The sequence below is a fragment of the Haliotis rufescens genome, unplaced genomic scaffold (genome assembly GCF_023055435.1).
Source record: "Haliotis rufescens isolate VD_foot unplaced genomic scaffold, xgHalRufe1.0.p SCAF_16, whole genome shotgun sequence".
NCBI classification, from domain to species: Eukaryota; Metazoa; Mollusca; class Gastropoda; order Lepetellida; family Haliotidae; genus Haliotis; species Haliotis rufescens.
In genome coordinates this window covers 27,855,802-27,881,385 of record NW_025963846.1, presented here as the reverse complement: position 1 = coordinate 27,881,385, position 25,584 = coordinate 27,855,802, and the positions used below count along the sequence as shown (strand labels likewise).

At 39.4% G+C, this 25,584-nt stretch overlaps 1 protein-coding gene across 2 annotated transcripts in view; it reads right to left on the bottom strand.

Moving 5' to 3' along the window:
- The window catches only part of LOC124113941 (protein rolling stone-like), a 93,028-nt gene that overhangs the window by 6,412 nt on the left and 61,032 nt on the right, over positions 1-25,584 (bottom strand). The window lies entirely within an intron of this gene.

Sequence of the window (25,584 nt, the reverse complement as noted above, 5' to 3'; positions counted from 1 at the left end):
TGATAATATAAATTTGTTCTCAGCACAAATGTTTTTTGTCGAACCATTTTTTTTTATGCATACAATGGACATCCGAACAATCAGATGATTTTAAAGATGGGGTTTCTCTGACGCCTTTTAAACCCCGCTGTACAATGATATTTTTGGACATGCTGTTTTTGATGCTAATTCAAACAAGTGCAATAACTTGGATTTTCTTTGTTTGTTGTTTAACGCCGCACTCAGCAATATTCCAGCTTTATGATGGCGGTCTGTAAATAATCGAGTCTGGACCAGGCAATCCAGTGATTGATATCAGCATCGATCTCCGCAGTTGGGATACAGTGACATGCATCAATCAAGTTAGCGAGCCTGACCACCCGATCCAATAGCTTCATAGTTTCCCGGGGGGCACGGGTGGCCCAGTCGTCTAAGGCGCCGCGATTCGCTGTGCAGAGTTGCGTCCCTTGGGCACGCCAGAAACCCATGATTGTGGGTTCAAATCCCGGTTCGCCCCGATTATGTTTCTAGGTTTGTCAGCACCATACCCGTGCTCGTGGGTTTCACCGAAGTGGTAAACGTCTGAGACCTGCATCACATCGGGCTCTCCTCCCACAATAAGCTGACACGTGGTGATATAACTGGAATACTGTGAAAAGCGGCGTTAAAATCAACTCACTCACTCACTCACTCACAGTTTCCCAACAACAGACCTTAGATAGTTATCAGCATCTCTGACACACAATCGTGTTGGACAGTCATTCAGCAGTCAAGTTTTTTGCTGTGCGATGAAAGAGGATTACATAATAACCGCCGGATGAATGTGTATCTATATTCATTTGGTATTCTTACTAGAAGATATTCCCTAACATTTAAAACATGCACGTATGTACTAATCAAGTGGTCTAATCATACTGGTGTTAACATACACATAAATAGGTGTTTTGATGGTTATATTTCTTATTATTTTGTACTAAAAATAGTCCGCCATTTGGTAACTTGCGATCTTAATATGCACATATAACGTTAAAATATGGTGTCCAACAAATTTGACAGTTCCTTGGCTGCTGGAATAAGAAAAGATGATGGTACAATGTAAGAAAAAAGCTTACAATGTTTTATTCGGATACTTTTATACATGTTTTAATGTACATACGATGTCTCATAAGCCTGTAAAGGCTGGGTGCAATACCGATGATAATTGTTTTGTTTTTGTTTTTATGCAGTATGTATATGTTATTTGCACGTGACATCTAAATAAAATATTCTCTCTCTCCCTCTCTCTCTCTCTCTCTCTCTCTCTCTCTCTCGCTCTCTCTCTCTCTATTTTGGATGTGTGAATGAGTGGATCAGTATCTTTGCTGTTCAGTGGACCACGTCATATAGAAATATTGCCAGAAATCATGTGTATAAGCAGGAAATATTCATAATTTTTATTAAATGACTGTCGGAAAAATGAATTTAATATCAGATAATACTGAGACATTAGTACATGCTAAACAATCCAAAAATCCACCCAATTGCCTGTAGAGCCTGCAAGCTTTTGGTACCCTGGATTCAATGGTCTATTTGGAGTTTATTCAGGACTCGGCTGAGGGTACGCGGGACGCAAATATAATCGTATTTGGAAGACAGATTCGACATTTGAAACAAATTAATGATGTGCGTATAAGTTTCCTTTAAATCAATATATTTTACTTTGTCAATATTGTTTTGGTAATTTAATCTTAAATCGCACCCTTTTCTTAATGATGTTAAGAATTTTGTTAATCAGTATTAGGGTTGAGGGGTGAGCAATGACAATCAGTGTGAAAAATTAGACAGTGTTAGGGATTTGAGGGTAGCCGAGGGGTTGGCTACCTTGTGTCATCTACATGCATATGTAGGTTTACGGTAAGTTTGTCGTAAAGAAACGAAGCGTCAAGTTATGGAGCTCTACAGTCTTGTCCCTGTGTTACACTAAACCATTCACAACACTCTTGACTCGTCGCAAGGACCACTTGTAAACTTCGCAATACATGTAGACTTTGTATAGTGAAACATATAATGATATCATTTAAAATCGTAACGAGGACAACAGTCAGGTGACCTCCACATGACTTTTAGGCGACGACTCCATTTGAAACCCATTGGTGACATCTTTGTCGGCGGCAGTGACATCGTTCAAGACTACGATTCTGTAAGAGTGGGAAACCCCAGACAATGAACTGGATGCCATAATTTCAGTGATACGTAATACCCTCGAGTCAATCATCACTTGGGTCTACATCACTACTTGTTTCGAGAAATAGATATCCTTTTCGTATTGAAGTAAAATTATAACGAGACAATGCGATCCCGTGGTCTCGAATCTGGATAGGTAGAACAATAACCTCGTACCCATGCCTAAAACCCCATGTTTGTACCCCATGTTTGTACCCTATGAGTGCATCCCAGGTTTGTATCCCGTGTTTGTATCCCATGTCTGTATCCCATGTTTGTATCCCATGTTTGTACCAAATGTGTGCATCCCATGTTTGTATCCCGTGTTTGCATACCATGTCTGTACCCCATGTTTGCATCCCATGTTTGTATCCCGTGTTTGCATCCCATGTCTGTATCCCAAGTGTACATCCCATGTTTGTACCCCATGCTTGTACCAAATGTGTGCATCCCATGTTTGTACCACATGTGTGTATTCCATGTTTGTATCCCATGTTTGCATCCATGCTTGTATCCCAAGTGTGCATCCAAAGTTTGTACCCCATGTTTATACGCCAAGATTGTACCCCATGTTTATACCCCATGTTTGTATCCCATGTTTTCATCCAATGTTTGTTTCCTATGATTGCGTTCAATGCTTGTACTCAATCCCTGTACTCCATGTTTGTATCATTGTTTGTACCCCATGTTTGTATCCCATGTTTGTATCCATGTTTGTACCCCATGTTTATACCCCATGTTTGCATCCCATGTTTGCATCCCATGTTTGTACCCCATGTTTGTACCCCATGTTTATACCCCATGTTTGTATCCCATGTTTGTACCCCATGTTTGTTTCAACTGATTGCGTTCCATGCTTGTACTCAATCCCTGTACCCCATGTTTGTATCCATGTTTGTACCCCATGTTTATACCCCCTGTTTATACCCCATGTTTGTACCCCATGTTTGTATCCATGTTTGTATCCCATGTTTGTACCCCATGTTTATACCCCCTGTTTATACCCCATGTTTGCATCCCATGTTTGTATCCATGTTTGTATCCCATGTTTGTACCCCTTGTTTATACCCCATGTTTGTATCCATGTTTATACCCCATGTTTGTACCCATGTTTGTACCCCATGTTTATACCCCATGTTTATACCCCATGTTTGTATCCCATGTTTGCATCCCATGTTTGTTTCCACTGATTGCGTTCCATGATTGTACTCAATCCCTGTACCCCATGTTTGTATCCATGTTTGTAACCCATGTTTATACCCCCTGTTTATACCCCATGTTTGTATCCATGTTTGTACCCCATGTTTGTACCCCATGTTTGTACCCATGTTTGTATCCCATGTTTGTATCCATGTTTGTATCCCATGTTTGTACCCCATGTTTATACCCCATGTTTGCATCCCATGTTTGTATCCATGTTTGTATCCCATGTTTGTACCCCATGTTTGTGTCCATGTTTATACCCCATATTTGTACCCATGTTTGTACCCCATGTTTGTACCCCATGTTTGTTACAGAATCTGATGAATAAGGGTCAGGCGTCATGGATGACTGAATGTGTTTCAGATCACCGCGCTGTAGCTGGTAAATTGCTAACTGCGGCGTACAACAACATCCGCTCACTCACGCAAAGAAAAACACATATTACCCTGTTCCCTAATAAACACATCTGGTTTTATACGTGCCCCACACGCACGGAAGTCAAGGAGTGACTTTGTTTGTTGTGACTCTGCGGGAGATTTTGCCGACACTACAAACCTGGAAACCCCTACACAAATAAGCCTTAAGGTTATCACACATTTAAATTTGTAATATAGTTAGGTCTAGAGGAACGCTGACATTTAGTGTTATCGGTTTCTTGTAACTTGCGATGAAAAAGTCAAATGAAACCGAAAAAAGAAGTCAGGGGTTATGTAAATCTTCAATGTGACGTTTTTATGGATGTCAACCTGCTTTAAAGTGAAACATGTGCAAATGTAATTACATCTATTACATTTTCTCCTTTTCTTTGAGAGAAGCGATTGTGAAAGCATTTTCGTGTGTGAAAAAGGGACTATACGCTGATATAAGCGAAAACCTATTGGATTTAATGCACCTGAGGTAGACTGAATGATATTGTCAGCTAGCTGTTGTACAGAAGTTTGACATAACTTTGCCGCCATCGTATAAGAATGACTTGCGCACTTCAAGAACGAACCCCTAGAGCATGCGTGTTTGGACAATCTGTCCCAGCGTCTAAAACCTCACGCATTTAGACAGACATGAGTCAATTCTTTCATACATTCATTCATTTTATACGCAATCAAAAGCCGCTTCTGATCTTCACAGTATTGTGGTACGGGTGACAACAACGTGTACCCCGACAGCCATGTGACAACCAGTAATATCCTCTATACGTCCATAGTACTTGACACCCATGAAGATCCGGGGTAGAATAGGTCTTCAGCACCCATGCATGACGTAAAAGGCGAGTATGCTTGTCGTAAGAGGCGACTAACGGGATCGGGTGGTCAGGCTCGCTGACTTGGTTGATGCATGTCATCGTATCCCAGTTAAAAACATGTAACCGTTTACCAGTTATATAAATGTAACCGCTTAACCAGTTATATACATGCAACCGTTTACCAGTTATATACATGTAACCGTTTACCAGTTATATACATGTTACCGTTGACAGTTATATACATGTAACCGCTTAACCAGTTATATACATGTAACCGTTTACCAGTTATATACATGTTACCGTTGACAGTTATATACATGTAACCGCTTAACCAGTTATAAACATGTAACCGTTTACCAGTTATATACATGTTACCGTTGACAGTTATATACATGTAACCGCTTAACCAGTTATAAACATGTAACCGTTTACCAGTTATATACATGTTACCGTTGACAGTTATATACATGTAACCGCTTAACCAGTTATATACATGTAACCGTTTACCAGTTATATACATGTAACCGTTTACCAGTTATATACATGTTACCGTTGACAGTTATATACATGTAACCGCTTAACCAGTTTTATACAAGTAACCGTTTACCAGTTAAATACATGTTACCGTTGACAGTTATATACATGTAACCGTTTACCAGTTATAAACATGTAACCGTTTACCAGTTATAAACATGTAACCGTTTACCAGTTATATACATGTAACCGTTTACCAGTTATATACATGTAACCGCTTAACCAGTTATAAACATGTAACCGTTTACCAGTTATATACATGTAACCGTTTACCAGTTATATACATGTAACCGCTTAACCAGTTATAAACATGTAACCGTTTACCAGTTATATACATGTAACCGTTTACCAGTTATATACATGTAACCGTTTACCAGTTATATACATGTAACCGTTTACAAGTTATATACATGTAACCGTTGACAGTTATATACATGTGACCGTTTACCAGTTATATACATGTAACCGTTTACCAGTTATAAACATGTAACCGTTTACCAGTTATAAACATGTAACCGTTTACCAGTTATATACATGTAACCGTTTACCAGTTATATACATGTAACCGTTTACCAGTTATATACATGTTACCGTTTACCAGTTATATACATGTTACCGTTTACCAGTTATAAACATGTAACCGTTTACCAGTTATATACATGTTACCGTTTACCAGTTATATACATGTTACCGTTTACCAGTTATATACATGTAACCGTTTACCAGTTTTTAAACATGTAACCGTTTACCAGTTATATACATGTAACCGTTTACCAGTTATAAACATGTAACCGTTTACCAGTTATATACATGTAACCGTTTACCAGTTATATACATGTTACCGTTGACAGTAATATACAAGTAACCGTTTACCAGTTATAAACATGTAACCGTTTACCAGTTATATACATGTAACCGTTTACCAGTTATATACATATAACCGTTTACCAGTTATAAACATGTAACCGTTTACCAGTTATATACATGGAACCGTTTACCAGTTATATACATGTAACCGTTTACCAGTTATATACATGTAACCGTTTACCAGTTATATACATGAAACCATTGACAGTTATATACATGTTACCGTTGACCACTCATATACATGTAATCGTTGAGGGTTATATAATGTAACCATTGACCAGTTATATACATATATATTGTAATTTTTGGAAGTCTGACGTATTCTCCGACTAATGTACAGTAGATTATGAATAAACACACCTCTCGACGTCATCAGATAGACAACTATACCGAATACAGACACACGTATGTTGGGCTACAGTCTCGTTCTGCGGGTACTTACACAATGTAGTGTCTTCTTTCATCTATTTCCCTTCTATTTCAACTAACATTTTCCCAGTGAGAAATATGTCATTATGTAGCAGCGAAATCGTCTCACATCACCGTAATGATGTGGAAACAGTTCTAGTGTGTGTATGTCCATGGCTGTTCAAGACATCTCTGTGACACACAAGAAGAAACTCTGCAGCAGGTCAATCAAACATATATCAGTGACTTCACGCTTGAAATACTGAGTCGTGTATGTTTCAATATGTTCGAGGGAGGCACGTTGGGGACTGTGAATGAAGGAGGGCCGGACCCCGACTGTGTCAAAGTAAAACTTGAAGTGAAACCCAGAGCAGGCATCTAGACGAACCTTGACGGACTCGATGACACCTTATATCTCTCTGAACCATAACAACGCAGCAGGATATACACACGGAGTGGACCCCACTCGTTGTTATGCGTTGATCACAACATCGATTTAGCCTATATAGTTAAACTTGTACAACTACGTTACGTTATGGTAGCATCCAACACATGTATAAGGACATATATAAAGTACGTACAAATAGTGAATATCCCTAAATAAAAATAGATTAATAATTAATAATTAAATAAAGCGACAAAACCATTTCAATATCCAATAGAAATATCTGCATAAAGCAGAGTCGATAGTACGATTCTATATCATGAGCATGTGTTTATGAATCACTATCAATTAGTGATAATACTAGAAGTTTGAGAAAAGGTGAGCGTATCCTGCCCGATCGGTGGCACCCGTAACAAATAGATGCAACGGCAAGTCAACTGTTCAAAACCTTGATCAAACCACATGCAAGAGTTGCATGACGCTTTTTGAAACCTTGGTAGAAAGAACATGCTCGATTATATCTCAAAAGTTGTGAAATGTAAACACCAAAGGCTGGAGCCACTGGAATATTGCTCGACATGAAGGGAAAGTTGATTATTGGACGTTTATAGAATCAGGAAATCAATAATAAATGATCTATGATATACGTTGAGAATAAAATGTTTTTAGAAGATATATATAACCGTCAGTTCGTTATAAGCGTGTTCGTTATAGACGTAGTTTACCGTTAGTTATCCACACCATAAAGGACCACGATACCATAAAATTCATAAACGGTTACAAATGCATGTTTTTTATAATGTAATGTATCTCTATCCACATTTAAGACAACCCCTGCAACTTTGTATTAAAATCGGATCAAGAGCAAAAGTGTCGACGGAATGTAACCATTGTAATAGACATTGTTATGATTGCCATATTATCTTGCACTGTGAAATGTTTATTTCCTGACAGAAATAATTTCTCCTCATGCCTGATTGATAAACTTGATATAGATGTATACGTGAAAATAGATATGCTTGACGATGATGATATGCCTTCATTCTTTCTCGGTGCAAATGTCCATGACTTGACTAACGAACTTGATTACGATACTTGGCAAAGCATCATAATGTCTTTCTGCCACTTCATATGGAATTTAAAGAAACACTTTATGTATATCTACTAGATACCTTACTGCTCTCAAAATGTACATTGTAAATTATTTATTCATAGCATTGTATAACATTGTATATACGAGGGGTGTACCATAAGTTTCCGGCCTCCATAAGTAATTTGCGATTTATATAAAAACTGTTTTACTTATTTTTCAACATAATCTCCCTTGACCTCAATGCACTGGTTCCTCCGTTTCTCAAGCATACTTAACCCGTCAGAAAACCACTGTTTGTCACGTGACCCTAAAAACTCCTCTACAGCAGCGATGACCTCCTCATTTGTCCCAAATCTTCGGCTCCTCAGTACAGATTTGAGTTGAGGGAAGAGGAAGAAGTCAGAGGGGGCAAGATCTGGAGAATAGGCAGGGTGAGGCAGGATCTTGAAGTCACATTCATGTGCAGCGCTCACTGCTACTTGGGCGGTGTGAACTGGTGCGTTGTCCTGGAGGAGCCAGACACCTCGGCTTAGTTTACCTCTGCGCTTTGCTTTGATTTCATTTCGCAATTTGCGCAATTCATCTGCATAATATGCACCGTTAATGGTGGAACCCTTCTGTAGATAATCTATCAGGATTACGCCCGCGGAGTCCCAGAAACGGAGGCCATGACCTTGCCACTGGAAGATGTGGTTTTGAACCTTTTGGGTGTTGGTGACGTCACATGCTTCCATTGCTTGCTCTGACTTTTTGTCTCTTGTACAAAATGATGAACTCAGGTTTCATCCTGAGTAGCAATATGAGCCATGAAAGCACGTGGATCTCTCCGAAAATCTTCCAGAAGCTGTTGACTAATCATGACCTTCTGACGTTTTTGTTCTTCAGTCAACATTCTGGGCAACCAACGGGCAGACACCTTGTTCATGTGTAAATGTTCATGGATTATTCGTTCCACTGATGTTTTACTCATGTTATGTGCAGTAGCTAACTGTCTAACAGTTACTCGTCTGTCCTGCATTGTTGTATCAAGAACAGCTGCAACTTCATCTTGGGTGGTCACTTCACAAGGGCGACCAGACCGTGGTTCGTCTTCAGTGCTGCGTCTGCCCCTTGTAAATTCAGCACACCACTGTTTGACCGTACTATACGAAGGAGCATTGTCACCTAATGTTTGTACCAGGTCATCATGAATTTGCTTTGGCGTTAACATTTTTAGATGTAGATACTTAATAACGACTCTACATTCGGTCTTCTCCATTTTTTCCAAATGTGAGGGGGTCATGCTGTTTGATAGCAATTTATAGGAACTTGTAGCACGTGGGATTCGTGTTTTGCATGTCATCCACGTGCAGAGATACTGTTCTAGCAACAGGTGCCGTTTGGTTGAGTTTGGGCTATCCGTTCATGTTGAGGCCGGAAACTTATGGGACACTCCTCGTAGTCAAGTAATTTCACTGATGTATTGTAAATAATGTATTTGCCCATGTAAAATCTTCGGATTCAACTCTGGAGGAAATAAAGAAATTCATTCATTCATTCATTTCAAAATCCAATAGAAATATCTGCATAACGCAGAGGCGATATAACGGGACCAATAAAGGACCAATTCCTTGAATAATATGAGTGAGTTAGTATAGTTTTACGCCGCTTTTAGCAATATTCAAGCAATATCACGGCGGGGGACTCCAGAAATGGGCTTCACACATCGTACCCATGTCGGGAATCGAACCCGGGTCTTCGGCGTGTCGAGCGAACGCTTTAACCAATAGGCTACTCGACCGCCCCTGGATAATATGATCCTTCCTATCCATGTGTACCGCCCACACTGCGTTGCCACGTTGGTTGTACATACGGAGATAAGGCAAGAGACATTCAAGTCTCGAATATCTTAAACCACTCACTCATTCATCCACTCACTCATTCACCCACTCACTCATTCATCCACTCACTCATTCACCCACTCATTCATTCATCTACTCACTCATTCACCCACTCACTCATTCACCCACTCACGCATTCACCAACTCACTCATTCATCCACTCATTCATTCACCCACTCACTCATTCACCCACTCACTCATTCACCCACTCACTCATTCATCCACTCACTCATTCACCCACTCACTCATTCACCCACGCACTCATTCACCCACTCACTCATTCATCCACTCACTCATCCACCCACTCACTCATTCATCCACTCACTCATTCATCCACTCACTCACTCATTCACCCATTGATATTTAAACTTTTTTAAATTCCATTAGAATGTACAACTCAAGCTGAAAAAAAACAATACTAGTATCAAATGCACTACAGCAAAAATATCACGATCACTCTTTATGCTGCTAGGAAGCTATATTTTTGGGAACAGGGGTCTAATGCGATTGTAAGAAAGTAGACGTTCGTCAGAACATAGAAATAGCTTTCCAAGGGCCACAGAAGGGGATGTCAAAGATCTATCAAATCTGCCGATGATATTTTCATGTTTACTATTTACAAGTATGTACTATCATAACAAGCCGGACCTGTTACACATTGATACCACTGAGACACGTCACACCATTTATTAATAATAGTTTTCAAGATCCAATTAAAATCCTGCTTGAAGAAGAATCAAGAACCCAGAGCGGCTAATTACCAGTTATCCCAGCCGATAGTGTATCGTATGCCATAGGAATGAAAACGACTAATTGTCGTCTTTGACATGACGATACTAGTATTACAGAAGTAATATAATTCAAAATTCTCCAACTAACCAAGTCTGACAGGGCTATTGCTGGAATGATTACGATTTAATCATAATTAGTTATATGTGATCCGCATCACTGAAAAGATAAAGAGAACAAAGAGCTTGCGTTGCAGCATCATTAACTCTGTCCCGCTTGGTGTCAACGCAGGTTTATTTGGTATTTTTCTTTAAGTATCTTAAGAACCTTGCTTGAAATTGGCGCCACTTGTAATGGGAATCTCATGTTCTGGTCTGGTACATTTGTGATTTAATCACAGTTTTATCTGTTGGTTTGAACGAGGAACTAACTCGTTATTAGTTCGTCTTGTCATCAACATGCCATAATATTAGCTTTGCATCAATATCAATACAAAGTTTAAATATAGAAAGCTAAATTAGGGATGTGTTTATTTAGTCGTTGTTGGTATTTCAACGTTACTGTTTAAGGGTCAATATCATATTCATTTGGAATACACACATGACATGGACAATATGTATCAACATGTGTACATGTACATATGTGTTGGCTCACGAGTGAAGTATAAGCGTTGTTTGTCGTACATGATTGCATACCTGATAGATGGACCAACATCATGTCATTACCCTCTGTAATTAATTACAATGTTTCAATATTTGTAATTCTCCTATTCTTTCTTTCTGTGGTGTTCATGAAACAAATATGGTTATCTAATTTTCTAATCGAGCAGTATTTCTATTTGCCTTGTACGACTACAGATAGATCGTGGTGCCTATGAACGCTATGTCTTTTCTCATGTTGACGGTGACCTTGCCCTTCGATTTTTTAAGCTGCCGCTGAAACACAATGCAAGCATACTCGAGTTTGTTGCATTGCACGTCTTCAGTATAAGGTCGTACAGTTAAGCCTAACATTTTGGGAGAGCACTCTAATTTATCTTTTCCGAATGATACCGATAGGATGTAAATTCAGCTGGGAGATCAAAGGAAACCGAACCATGTTGATTGCACAGTAATAAATAAAATACAAGACTCTCATTAGATACCGTTTTTATTAATATTGAGGCGTTATTAATTAATATTAATTAGGATATATCTTGTGCAGGTACGAAGCCCTTGTTAATGTTAAAAGGGTCTGGTATTAACATGCTGTTAATAATTATTCATAATTTGTTGTTTGGAGGAAACTGCAAACATATTTCAATTTGTGGTTCTCGTGAACGTTTTACTTAGAATGTACTGTGATTTGTTTGCCAATTACTAAATGAATTACTAAATGCCTGACGTGATAATACTAAATTATTAGCATATGCGAGAACAGCTTGCTGTTTAGAGAACTGCATAGTCGAATCATCAGTAACTCTCGGTTAATGAGTCAATTATCCAAGATATATCCTACGTTGTTTGACATCTCTCGTGTCATACCAACTTAATAACCCTCAAGCATTAAAACCTATGTTTTGTTCTCAAATCCGATAGGAACGCTACATTGTCAATAATACCTCGCTCCTAACCGAGTTGTCTCACATTTTCTGCAATCATAGAGTGTGACGAGCCTGTTTCGTTTGATCTGTACTGTTATGTGATGTATAACACTCCTATAACACACTCACTCACTGTCAAATATAACACTTTATAACACACTCACTCACTCACTGTGACATATTACGCTAACTCACCCAGTCATCTTGCCTCTTTATGTTTAGTAAAGCACGACTAGACGTGTCTTCATGTTGAATAGATATGGTGCGTTTTGCACGTTGATGTTTTAAATTTACCAATAGTCCAGCCACATCATGACCTAGAGTGGGCTCCACACATTGTAAAGGGAATAAAACCCGGGTCTTCGGCGTCATGAGCCAACACTTTAACCGCAAGGCTACTGAACTGAACATTAATGTTATAGCCCCTTCTGTTTCTGTGGATAGTTCGGAAGATGTATGATATTAGGTCATAAACAAGTCGTATTTCCCCTTCATCCTGTATTTGTTTGTTGTTTAACGCCGTACTCAACAATATTTTAGCTATGTGCTTAACAAACGAGTCTGGACTAGACAATCCAGTGATTGACATCATGACCATAGATCGCGCAATTGGGATACGAAGACATGAATTCAACAAAGTCACCACGCGGAACCACCCGATCAACTTGGCCGCCTGTTACGATAAACACAGGTTGTTGCGGAGGTATTCTAACCCGGAATCCCAACCAGTGTTAATTAATCCTATGGTCAGATTCTTCATAATGACGTGACGACACAATAATAATAATAATAATAATAATAATAATAATAATAATAACAACAACAACAACAACAACAACAACAACAACAACAATAATAATAATAATAATAGGCAATTGATATTGTACATATTTCCACACCACCCAGGGGCATGCTGAAAGCGCTATTATAACCCCGGTCACTGGATCAGTGTGCACTCAAGAATCATTCTCAGCTCCCTGGGTAGTATACAACCCAAGCTGCCTGTTAGGCGGAAGAACAGATCAGAACAGAACAGTTGTTGTAAACAATGAAATATCAGCTTTTTTCCCAAGCCTTTCCGGAGTTAGACAAGGGGAAAGTTTATCCCCATTACTATTTTCATTGTACATAAATGACCTCAAGCAATCTCTATTGGAACATAACTGTCACGGTATAAATGTTGATTATAATCTTGGTGATGACGCAAACGTATTATTACAATTTATAACTTTACTGTTTGCTGATGATACAGTTTTATTTAGTAGATTTCCCGCCGATTTACAGAAAACCCTTGACTCGTTTTGAATATACTTCACTACATGGAAACTAGATGTTAACATTTCAAAAACAAAAATTATTATTTTTGGCAGTGGCCCTGCTACACGAAGTAAACTCCAGTTCATGTTTGATGGAAACACCTCGAGATAGTAGATAGCTATGTTTTCCTTGGCATAACATTCCATAGAAATCGAAGGATGATAAGCGCAATCAAATATACCGCCTCTAATGCCAGGAAACCTATGTTCTGTCTCCTAAAGAGAACAAGAAATATTCATTTACCTCTCGATTGCCTTATCTCGGCTTTTGATTCTATGGTATCACCTATCTTGTTATACGGTACAGAAATATGGGGGTACGAACATTTTCAATTTATTGAGCATGTTCATTTAACATTTTTAAAATTTGCTACTGGATTAAGAGCATCAACTCCAAACTTTATGGTTTAAGGCGAATAAGGCGGGGAGCCCCTACGCATAATCTCAAAACGTGTAATTAAATTCTGGCATAACATCGCAACACCTATGTTTGATAAGAAACTTTCACAAATGATTTATCACTCTGTTGAAAGGAATCATGATGTAAGCAATCCCTGGCTAGAATGGATTAAAACTATGTTAAATAACTGTGGACTAACTCACATTTTCTATAACCCTAACACCTGTAATACCACATGGCTGGTTGCTTTGGTAGGCGAGGTACTACAGGATCGATTCCTACAAGAGGTGAGATGCAATTTGGCATTTGGCAGTAAAGGTAACTGTTATCAGAAAAGCCAAAATGTGAAAGATACCTTAATGACAAAAAATATGTATATTCCAATCTTAAAATTTAGAACATGCAACTATAATTTACCAATTTAAACCAGCCGTTGGAATAATGTAAAGAAAGAGGATCGTGTATGTGAACTGTGCAACACTCCTTCAGTTGCAGACGAATTTCATTATCTGTTAAGATGCCAGGCTCTGTCAAAACATAGAGTTGTATACTTACCAACTGCTTACCAGAATAAATGGTCTTATTTGTATACATTTAAGAGGTTATTGTCCAGACTAAACACTAGAGATCTTAAGAACCTATCGAGGTTTATTGATGAATATTTAAAGCAGTAAGAAAACACAAAACAGAAAAGATATAACATATCCATGCATGACATACTGTCATCCTGTCACATATTAATACTTTGTTTACATGCCTGCTCTTTTGTACTCTTTTGTACCACCGCCGATGGTTTGGAGAGAAATAAACTGTTCTGTTCTGTGCTACTTTGTCTGTTACGTCCAATGAAATCTGTCGGGCAGGTAATCAAGACCGAATTTTATCTGACGTTGGTGTTCTATATTGCAATACCAAGGTATTATTCATGGCATATTGGTGTTTTAAATGACAGCGAAGTTTGATGTTCACGGAAATTTGAGCTTGACACACTGACAGAGATAACATTGTTATACTCTAAGAGTGAGTGAGTGAGTGAGTGAGTTAGGTTTTAACGCTGCTTTTAACAGTATTCCAGTTATATCGCGGCGTGTCAGCTTATTGTGGGAGGAAAGCCCGAAGTGATGCAGGTCTCAGACGTTTACCACTTCGGTGAAACCCACGAGCACGGGTATGGTGCTGACAAACCTAGAAACATAACCGGGGCGAACCGGGATTCGAACCCATAATCATAGGTTTCTTGCGTGCCCAAGGGACGCAACTCTGCATAGCGAATCTCGGCGCCTTAGACGACTGGGCCACCCGTGCCCCCTTATACTCTAAGAGAATGTAACTTGACCTAACTTTGAATGTACCCAGTCATCCCTCTACAGGAAGGTTAGGTACATCTCCCCGGCGCCTTCGTATCCTGTTTAATAACCATTTACACGCGGAATTAATTAACATCAATAAGACAAGTACTTAATTCGGTAACAAAATGTTATCTAATCGCTTATGCTGATGCTTCAAACATGTGAAATTATGTTATGTTTCCGGTCTGAATTATTTAGATATTTGTCATGCATATAAAATTGAATGTACATATTTGTATGTAAATAAATTATCAACGACACGAACATGTCCATTTCAGATATATAGAGCTGAGACAGGGATACTCGCATGAATTTTCCCACACGTGTAAATAATAAAAGAGATATGTTTAATGTGTGATGAAATGGAAATCGTTAGCCTGGTATTTTCATAAAAGCTGTGGGGCAGTTACAAAATAAAATACATATCTACAGATTATGAAAAAAAATTACATGTTGGATTTTTTCTTGATATCATTATACATATATTTTATCTGACCTAGGGTATGTAAGATGTTGGTAAAAATGCGGCGGTTAGGAGATGCGTACAATATCAGTACAGGTATACATATGTACGATCATGTGTTGTTATTTGAATGTTCGGCATTTAAGAATTGATATTCTCCTATGAGCACGATGTTATGTTATGATAATCTTCACATCATTATCAAAATTACCTCCATACCATCGTAAAACGTGCACAGTATGCACGTGTGTGAAATGTCTACTCCATCAAACCCATTTCAAAAGCCTGTTCGTCTCTGTCAATCTATTTTGATATAATTGATGTATTGAATGGCAAGGTTGGAAATGCGTGTAATTTACAGGACTGAATTAAATCTAATCGAACAACTTATGCTGTCGAATGGAAAATTCAAACTAAACCTTCTACTCATTATAACACCTCAATGCCTAAAGTTTCTAAAGTCTCGTTATAATACGAAATACTTAACAGTTTCCCAACATAGGGTCAGAATAAGTTATACAGATAAAACGACATTACTGGATAAATGTGACGGAGTACTTATATACATATCATTATGACAAGTACCTAAATATTGTATCTTTTTCCTGGATAGATTTTGCAAAGATCAGATTGGAATCTGAAGACATCCTGCCAGTGAATATGGTAAATTCAAAATGAGAACATCTCTTTGAAGTTCTAGCACATATTAAGTTGTTGATTAGTGTTCAAAGCAAAGCAGCAATACATAAATTCATTTGCTGTATGAGGCAATGCTGATGATGGCGTGAAGATAGGACGGATGAAGATCTGGCATATGTATGTACTACAGGAATGGGGAGATACAATCTCACGCCGTCATGTTGGCGCCGTACGTGTGATGAGATTGAACAGAAATTGTGTCGCGTGCTTGTGTTTATGATATGAAATTAACATTATACGAGCAAAGTTGTTTTTATTGCAGGCTTTGACACGTCATATTACAGAACGTAAAAAAGACACTTAATAGGACACAGACATGTTCCAGTGATGTTGAGAACGCCGAGTTTATCTGATGGTTGTGCACCTGACCACACTTTTATTATTATAGTGACACTAATCACTGGTAATAGACACGACAATAGACATATATACAAGCACGCATCAAACTGTGTAACAATCTGTGTCCTTTACCATTGTGATCCCAATAAGCTTCACGTGTAATATCAATGTAGCATACAGCAACGCTAACGAAAAAAGCCCGCAATGGGCATGTAGTACATACATTACGGTAAATGTTGCCATTCCATGTCGTTATTTCTCACATATCGTGCATGTAAGATGATCATATGATTTTATTTGGTTTGTTTTTGTTTTTTTTAACGTCGCACTCAGTAATATGCAAGCAATGTGGCGGCGGCTTGTAAATAATCCTGTCTGGACTTGACAATCCAATGATTCATTGTCTGAACAACGACCCGCGCCAACCAAGTCACCGAAACCGAACAACCGATCGATTTGGTTGCCTCTTCCCACCGCCATAGAATCCCCACGGGAGAATATATACTCTCCAAATAAATAATGGATCAGGAAATATAAATGTTATGATCGATCCTCAGAAGAAAGATCAGCTTTGAAAGATGACTGACAGAGAGAGAACGGTTTCGGTACCAAAACCTAAAGTCCCAACACACCCAAAATATTTAGGTGAACCATGTAATTCTTCCGCGGACGTGGGTAGTGGGTCATTCTTGATTTTGGCTCGTCAGTGAAAGGTCGTCAAATCGCTCAGAGCCATAAGTATTGTTCATTTTGATTATTCACAGAAACACGTAAGCTCTCTACTTTTTCTTTAATGCAGTATTAGAGATCAGATTGAGAGTCATATTGTCTACAACGTGATGAGCGGCTAAGGCTGTTGACATGCCTGAAACTAGTAGAACTCAGTGAGAGGTGGCAAATATGTTCAAAGTGTCTCAGTCTGTGATTTGCAGACTTTGGAACAGGTCTCTGCAGACACAACATGATCCCCTATATCCAATTTAATTGTACTAAGATACTGACCAGACGATTAGAAATCGTCGGTAAATCAGCGACCACGTGTTCTACCATCGTAAAAAACGACACATTCTAAAACGATTCGTCTGTCATACAGACCCTGATACAAATATATCCAATACAGCCAAAGAAAGTCTATTATTTTGGCAAGTCTAGATCATTGCAGGCTGAAAATGAAAAGAGTACATGGGTTCCTTTTTATTATATTTTTATTAAGATAATTTAACAACTAGTTTTTTTCTGTAAGATATGTTCATTCCAAATAATAGATGTTAGTCTATAAAAAGACGTCAGTGGTGTTTGGAGCGTAGAAAATCGGGAGAATCGTCGATGATTTCGTGTAACGTTTACAAATGAGTCCAGATTGACTCTGAACCTTCTGAATAAGCATGGACGTGTCTGGAGGCGTCGGGCCGACGAACCTCACGCGAACGTCAACGTAAAGAACATGACAGTGGGGTGGGGGTGGGGTGTGAGATGGCATGGGGTGGGATCACTATGACTGCCAGGACACCACTGTACATTATCCATGGACAAGTCACTGTTAAGTACCACCGAGACAACAAACTGGCGCCAATAGTTGTGACGTTTGCTCGCCATGCTGGTTCAATCTTTAAAGACGACAACGCTAGTACCCATCGTGACTATCATAACTAACTACCTCCAACAGCAATGACCGTGTGCGAAATACGCATCAGTCGGAAAGCGCACGTTAAATCTCCAAAGTAAGTAAGTAAGTAAGTAAGCAATGAATCACCAGAATGCAATGGCCGGCCATCGGGCCTTACCTTTCACCTCACAAAGCACGTCTGGGACATGATCAGAAGACGTGTTCGCCAACGTCAGGGGCCACCAGCTACATTAGCCGAACCGGACCAGGCGCTGCAAGAGGTGTAGACAAGTCCCTCAAATTATCATTTGATTTCAATCAAAACAGAAGCAGGCCGTAGAAACAAGTGTTTGTCATCTGACCAATTGTAGGGATATGACTCATCATTGATCAAGTCATCTCATTAAAGCCCTACCTTTTTCTTATACATCCACGTTCATCACCAGATATTCTTTGTATTTAAGTAATCATCTGTCACTTTCGAATATTCCCTACATTTTGTGGAGACCATGTGATCAAAAACTAGCTGGGAATATCCATATACAATCATTTGTGGTGTTTCATATATATCTTTAAGTGTGCAGGACATGAGGTCATTAAATGTCCTAAATCACACTGTCTCTATGACTGTGCTGAGCCGTTTCAGCAGGTAAACGCAGCAACAGTTATGTTGTCGCATCATGTGCTATATATAGGCAACATGATATGCAAGGACTCGTTATTATGAATTCGATATTTTACATAAAAGTATTGAATAGGTCATCAGATACAGCGAATACTCGTTTCCTTAAAATATTGTCTTTGATACTAATAATGTGGACAACTGAGTTTTTTTAATATGTCATGTTTGATGCCTTTGCAGAATGCCATTCGTATCTCTCTAAGTGGCCCACCACGGGTGGTCCGACATATCTAGCTGCCACACGTGTCATGTACAATGCTTGGAGAAAAAACGTCTTGGAGAAAACAAAATTAAAGTTTGTCATCAGTAAAAGGTGCTAGATCAATGCCTGTAATCGATACCAAGAAGATTATCCATCTAATGTTCCTGATAAACACATTGTCCACGAAATCCTCACGTGTAATAATTTGACAAACATCACAACAACGGTCAATAATCAAATAACAGGAACATTATACATTTAGACAGCTAGGCTTAGATATGATCAACTGTATTTTGTTCTGTTTCTGAAGTACAGAATCAGTTTATGATCCCCGCCTTTGTGATTTCAAAAACAGATTAACTATATTTTGAAGCGTTCTTTCTAATTTTAATGTTTGCTGGAGAACATCTCAGCGTCAAACAGTCAACGTAGAGAGGAACCACAACGATTATTTTAATCTGAACGCACCTAGAATCCTGCCCACCCATATATCTTTAAGTGACATGTATAATAATCTTTACAATTTGTTGATACACAAACCTGCATCTTGAAGTCCGGGCCACGTAACATGTAAACATATCTCATCTGTCTCCTTTCATCTGGAGTAGAACCGTGATAAAATACACTTTGCCGTCTCTTGCTGTACATGCAGCTATCGTGGGTCGAAGATATGCACCGCAGCATACTCGAGATGATTTATGCATGTGGAGTCCTAACTATCATATTTGATGCGCAAAAATAATATACGTGAATGTAAACTCATGACAATGTAAACTTTTATAATTACGATAATAGATGTTCATAGATGCACAGCTGGGTGAACGAGTTACCTGGCGTCAGGTGACTACAACACATGTCTACGCAGTATTTGTTCATCGTTTAATGCCGCACTCCGTAATATTCTAGCAATAAGACCGCCTCCGAGGTCTAGTGGTAGAGCGGAAGGTCCGGGGATCGATCCCCGGCCGCGTCATACCAAAAGACTTTAAAAGATGGTACTTGTTGTTACCCGGCCTGGCGCTCGGCTATTAGGGGTTAAAACAAGGAATGGTCGGCTCGGTGTCAGTATACTGAGTCTGAGTGGGGTATTCATGTTAAACTGCGGTATGGTATCTCAGTGTGCTAGCACTATAAATCGGCATCAGTCCGGACTAGTACAAGCAGTCACACACACACACACACACACACACACACACACACACACACACACACACACACACACACACACACACACACACACACGCTATATAAGGGCAACAATCTTTGACGCGACGTTAAACCCAATTTCACCTCACCTTTCCTTCTAGTGAGTGAGATTTAAAAAACTAGCCGAATAAAATCTTGATCAGGGTGGTAAATTTCAACATCATAAGTAATACTGTTTGTTTGTTGTTATATGCGCACTCAACAATATTCCAGCTATATGACGGCGGCCTGTAAATAATCGAGTCTTGACCAGACACTCCAGTGATTGACATCATGAGCATCGATCCACGCATTTGGGATACGACGCCATGCATCAACAAAGCCAGCTAGCCTGACCATCCGATCCCGTTAGTCGCCTCTTACCACAAGCATAGTCGCCTTTTACGGCAAGCATGGGTTACTGAAGACCTATTTTATCCCGGATCTTGCGGGACCAGTGATAATGAGTAATATGAATTGACAAAGGAAAATGTGAACTTTACAAAGTTAATCCACAGAAGTCGTTTGCTCTGATAATGCAATATCTCCACTCAATTAAGCATGCTTCTTGTTTTCATGACGCATTGTCTCAACAGCGCTGAAACAAGACGTCATATTACTTCAACTGACCAAAAACATCGGAAATACGTTTTGATCCCCGATATCAAGGAATTATTAATTTTGGCTCAACTACTAGCTTCCACGCCGCACGTGAATTGTTGTAATGGCGCTGTATGATAGTGATGAATCCTAAAATTCCCCTCCCCGGTACTCGCAAGCTGACCATTCACCAACCTGATTGTTACTACGCGTAATACCAGGTATAGTACATATTGTCGGGGTCCTCGGAGCCTGTTAATATGAGTTTTTAATGTTTAAACATTTGTCCTCTGTTGCTGAAAACGGAATGTACACATGCAATAATTACATTCATGAGCATCTAATTGTTTTCATGATATAACCAAAGTGTTTAACAAATGCTACAGTTTTAGCGAAGAGTAATTCGGGGTTAATGGCTTTAGTGTAAAATCAACACAATCTTAAGATAGGAAACCTATTTTAGCATTCCCTTTAATTATAGACGTCAGTCAAAGGACAAGGAAGTGAAACAGCCACGCGCTTCCATTCCCCAGTCTTCTTTTCCATGTCTCAGTTTAAAGAAATAAACTAATTTCTCTCTTAATTGCACAAACAAATTTAACTCATTTGAGGACATTGATTGAGTGCGTTTGGCGAAGAGTCCAAAACATCAAGTAAATACACTCGATTACGTTTCCTTTTTTTATTTTAAGAACATACCAGTGCATATAGATGGAAATAGGAATGAACTTTGTAAGTATTAACTAGGCCCATGCTTTGATGGCGGAGGGCGTAGGGTGGCCCAGTCGTCTAAGTCGTCGCGATTTGCTGCGCAGAGTTACGTCCCTTGGGCACGCCAGAAACCTATGATTGTGGGTTTGAATCCCGGTTCGCCCCGATTATGTTTCTAGGATTGTCAGCACCATACCCGTGCTCGTGGGTTTCTCGGTGGTAAACGTCTGAGACCTGCATCACTTCGGGCTTTCCTATCACATTAAGCTGACACGCCGTGATATAACTGGAATAGTTCCTTACTGATGTTCCTGACTGATGTTCCTAACTGGTGTTCCTGACTGGTGTTCCTGACTGATGTTCTCCTGACTGATGTTCCTGACTGATGTTCCTGACTGATGTTCTCCTGACTGATGTTCCTGACTGATGTTCCTTGACTGATGTTCTTGACTGGTGTTCTCCTGACTGATGTTCCTGACTGTTGTTCCTGACTGACTGATGTTCCTGACTGATATTCCTGACTGATGATACTGACTGGTGTTCCTGACTGGTGTTCCTGACTGATGTTCCTGACTGATGTTCCCGACTGATGTTCCTGACTGATGTTCCTAACTATTGTACGTACAAATGTAGTCGTACCATAAATTTCTATAATATTTCACCATGTTTCTGTGTGAGACGGAATATCGGTTCGTTCTGACGTTTTTCATATATTGTGTTTTTGATAGTAATAGTGTTAAACAGGATCATTAATCTCGACCGGACGTACTTATGAATCCCCGTCCTTCGCGACGGCGCATGATGGACGTGCTCACAGACCTGAATATATAAACTGATTATATAGCATTTGCTAAATCCATAAAGTATTTCACCCCGGTTAATCATGTTTAGTTGTTACAACCAGAATAATCCCGAACCAAAACGTGTACAGACGCACAAAGTGTCACGTGGGTAATTGAAGCCGTTACTGGCACAGGGTTATCATGTGTCCACGTTCCTGTCTGTTTGAGCCGAAATGTCCCGAGCGCTGAATTAGCAAACAGCCATGTTCCACAGAGATCACGCCACATTTCACGGAGTTCTCACACTTTCTCTAACTGCGTGCACGAGTTGGAATAGCAGGATATGTGAAGGCTGTAGGCATAAATAGAAATTAGAAAATTAAATAATATTCCTAACTTTCTTTGTGTTTTGTTTGCTTGTTTGTTGTTTAACGCCGCACTCAATAATATTCCAGCTATATGACGGCGGTCTCAAAATAATCGAGTCTGGACCAGACAATCCAGTGATTGACATCATGAGCATCGATCCATGCAAGTGGGATCGATGACATGCATTAACCAAGTCAGCGGGCCTGACCATCCGATCCCGTTAGTCGCCTCTTACGACTTTCTTTGTGTATTAAAATAATTATTCATTCCTGGCGTTGACGTTTTTTATATGTAAATTGCGGACGAACAAGATTTGTGGCAAGAGAGATGTTTGTTTGTTGTTTAACGCCGCACGCAGCAATATTACAGCTATATGACGGCTATCTGTACACCACTGAGTCTGGATTAGACAATCCAGTGATTCATATCATGTCGGCGTACGGCGAAATCGCTCTCACCAGTTCACCGAGCTTGACCACCCGTCACCCATGCCACTCTTCTGACCAACATGTTGTGGGGATTAGTTCTAACCCGGATTAGGGGAGACTAATCATAACGGTACACCTCATACGAGTTCATTGCGACATAAGTTGCATGTATCCATTCGTAGGAACACTTGAAAACAGAATCCGAGTGTTTAACTAACGCAAAGACACATTTACAAGTACAAATATTGGCTATGTGAGCGTGTTTGTTTCATGTTAATTACAAGCTCCCTACATTGTTTTAATTTCTTCCTTACAAAGTGCAGTTTTACTTGAATTTAATTTAATAAAATATATTTAAAATGACACATTCCATTTGTCATAGAACACAAAAAGGAAGAGGGAGACTGAGGGTTAGTTGAATACACAATCAGGTGTTCCAGGTCCGAGTCTTCTAGTATCACACTGCCTCAAACCTATGCCCATGTATATCCGTGTATGTCCGATTGCAAGTCTCCAACACAACGGGCCATGACGTCGTTCTGTGCCGACGACGAAACACTAAGAACATTGTCTGCAGTACACTGAAAGTGGCCAGCAAGTTTATCTTAAGCTCCAGGTTAATCGATGAGCTGAGATAACCATCAAATAACCAATTCCCTTCCACTGATTTACCCACCTGAACTAGAAATTAAGGAGACCAGTGAGACCTCCTCATCTGTTTCATATTTAGATCTATGGGTAAAGACTCAGAGTGACAAATCACTCTCCACAAGACTGTATGACAAGAGGGATGACTTCAACTTTCCAATAGTCAACTTTCCCTTTACGTCTAGCAACATTCCAACAGCTCCAGCCTTTTGTGTCTACATTTTCACAACTTTTGAGATACAATCGAGCATGCTCTTTCTACCGAGATTTCAAAGAGCATCATTGCACAGAAGTTGTTTGATCAAGGTTTCAAAGTTCAAGGCCTCAGTAAAGCTTTCAAAATTTTGTTATGGTAGACATTAAGAGGACATTTCCAAATTTGACGCAGCAGTGACAAAAATGATGTCCGATGCAATTCCCTGATGTGACTTGTACCACATGTTTTTTTCAGGTGAACAATTGACTTGCCTTTGCATGTGTTTGTGACGGTGCCACCGGTGGGACAGGATACGCTCACCTTTTCGCGAACACCTGGTATCATTACTCTTTGATAGTAATTCATAAACCGATGCTCATGATATAGTCGGAATCGTATAATCGAGTCTGCTTTATGCAGAGATTTCTATTGGACATGGAAAGAATTTTGTCGCTTTATTTACCGCCAATGAACTCCATATCTCTTAAGTTATTTAAAAGCAGAATATTCATATCAAAATAATCATTTGGGTTTTAACGTTGCTTTGTACATTAATGTAATTCCATCGCTGTGTGATAGGCCCATGTTGGAGGAAACCCGAAGAGATACATGTCACAACCTACATCCACGGTTATGGCACCTGGTCCTGTGCTCAGGGCACAGGTCACAAATCAAATGAAGTTAAGCAACGTCGGTCTCGGAGAGTAGTTGGATGGGTGACCACGTTAAGCAGATTGGCTCCTGAGAGTTTCTAGGGCTTCGGTCCTGCCCCACACTGAAGCACATGAACCACATGTGGTGTCTCCTTGGGCAAGTGACTTTGTTCGACATGTGCCTCTGTTCACCCAGCAGGGAATGGGTACCCGAAGAAAATTATATGAATGGATCACTGAAAATCAGTGATAACACCAGGTGTTCGCGAAAAAATATAACTGGCGCGGTATGCGGATTTGAATATTCCGTCATTAGAAAGTGACTTTAAAATGTACAACAGTTTCTATTCTTACGTATCGATTCCCAAATTGAAACAATATGCTAACCTAGAAAACTGTACTTTAAAGAACTAAGAGTGAAACCAACAAACACCATACAAGCGGTATACAATCCACAAATGTTTTACAAAATTAAAAAAGTTTACAAATCAACACAGATTACTCAACAGCAATTACAAAGACAGTACACAATAGAGTGGTAGTACAATATTCAATGACAGTATATTTAATATGATGGCAGTGGTCAGTATCAAATACGAAAATACATTTGTGATAGCAAAAGTCAGTGATAATAATGTATTCACCCAGCCGTGACAGTGGTCAAGCTTCCGAGATGGGCCTAGACAGGGAATCCGGGTTGATGAGTGATCTTCACACGAAAGCTGGTCTTGGTGTATTCTCAGTAGATGAACATAAGTGTTCCCTTATATAAGTCTTGCTTCTGGAAACTTCTACAAAGCGTCATTACATCACAGAATATTCCACATGTTTGTATAATGCTCAGTCTCAGTCCA